The sequence below is a fragment of the Neophocaena asiaeorientalis genome, unplaced genomic scaffold, assembly GCF_003031525.2.
Source record: "Neophocaena asiaeorientalis asiaeorientalis breed wild unplaced genomic scaffold, Neophocaena_asiaeorientalis_V1.1 scaffold114, whole genome shotgun sequence".
NCBI classification, from domain to species: domain Eukaryota; kingdom Metazoa; phylum Chordata; class Mammalia; order Artiodactyla; family Phocoenidae; genus Neophocaena; species Neophocaena asiaeorientalis.
In genome coordinates, this window is record NW_020173116.1 from 285,723 (window position 1) to 287,489 (window position 1,767).

Sequence of the window (1,767 nt, forward strand, 5' to 3'; positions counted from 1 at the left end):
TATCCTCTAACATATTTGCTGAGAACTCTCCCTTAAAAGCACCAAATGAGAACTTATTTATTAGAGAATTTTTAGCTTTGATTATTTTATTTTCTAAATTTTTCAAATTTGTGGACTAGAACTCCTAAAGCTGGTTAATTTATTGAAAACAACAACAACAAACCCACCACATTTGAATGATTGCTGTCCTTAAGAAAAATGAAAAGGAGAATAAACTTTATGATGCCACAGATACATTTAATGAAAAAGTTGATAGCTTTATGAACAGCATGAACTCCAGAATGAGACAACAGAATAAGCAAACAAATTAGTAAAATTTAGCTCAAAGATAAATCATTAAATAATAAATTTTTGTTAAAAGAAAATTACAAAGTATCTATTTAGGTCTTCTGCCCATTTTTTTATTGGGTTTTTTTTGTTTTGTTTTTTTTTAATATTGAGCCACATGAGCTGTTTGTAAATTTTGGAGACTAATGACTTGTCGCTTGCATCGTTTGCAAATATTTTCTCCCATTCTGTGGGTTGTCCTTTTTGTTTGGTTTATGATTTCTTTTGTGATACAAAAGCTTTTGATTTTAATTCGGTCCCATTTGTTTATTTCTGATTTCTCATTACTATAGGAGATAGACAGAAAAAGATATTGCTGCAATTTGTGTCAAAGAGTGTTCTGCCTACATTTTCCTCTAAGAGTTTTATAGTATCCAGTCTCACATTGAGGGCTTTAATCCATTTTGAGTTCATTTTTGTGTATGGTGTAAAACAATGTTCTAGTTTCATTTATTTACATGTAGATGTCCATTTTTTCCAACACCATTTGTTGAAGAGACTGTCTTTTCTCCATTGTTTATTTCTGGGCTTTCTATCTTCTTCCATTTATTTATATTTCTGTTTTTGTGCCAGTACCATATTGTTTTGATGACTGTAGCTTTGTAATGTAGTCTAAAATCAAGAAGCCTTGTTACTCCAGCTCCATTTTTCTTCCTCAAAATTCCTTTGGCTATTAGGGGTCTTTTGTGTCTCCATACAATTTTTTTTAAAAAAATGATACAAATGAACTTATATACAAAACAGAAACAAACTTACAGACTTGGAGAATGAATTTATGGTTACCAGGGGGGAAGGGTGGAGGAGAGGGATAGCTTGGGAGTTGGGGATTGATATGTACACACTGCTACATTTAAAATAGGTAGGCAAGACTATACGTTCAGGGATCATTTCTATAGTTTGTTACTAGAGAAGTTTCTCTGAATGTGTAGAGCACCTTAAGGCTGTGAAAAAATGAATATATAAATAAATAAATGAATAAAATAGGTAACCAACAAAGACATATTATATAGCACATGGAACTCTTCTCAATATTCTGTAATAACCTAAATGGGAAAAGAATTTTAAAAAGAATAGATACATATCTATGTATAACTGAATCACTTTGCTGTACACCTGAAACTAACACAACATTGTTAATCAGCTATCCTCCAATATAATTTTTTTAAAAGAAAGAAAATTGCATTTGTGAGCAGAACTTTCTATATTTTATTTAAAAAAATCAGTTATGAAGAGGCTTACCAACAAAACTAGCTCTGAGCATTAAACCAAAGAACCCATATATATTAATTTCCTATGACTTTTGTAAGAAACAACCACAAATTGAGGGGTGTAAAACAGCAGAAATGTATTCTTTTGTATTACTGGAGAATAGAACTCTAAAATCAAGTTAGCAGGGCCATCCTCTCTCAGCCCCTGTTGGTTGCTGGCAGTCAATGGTAT

General features: G+C 31.5%; 1 pseudogene; it reads left to right on the forward strand.

The window, feature by feature from the left end:
- Positions 1-1,192: 1,192 nt before the first annotated feature.
- Positions 1,193-1,269, forward strand: LOC112399087 (uncharacterized; annotated as a pseudogene).
- The last annotated feature ends 498 nt before the right edge of the window (positions 1,270-1,767 follow it).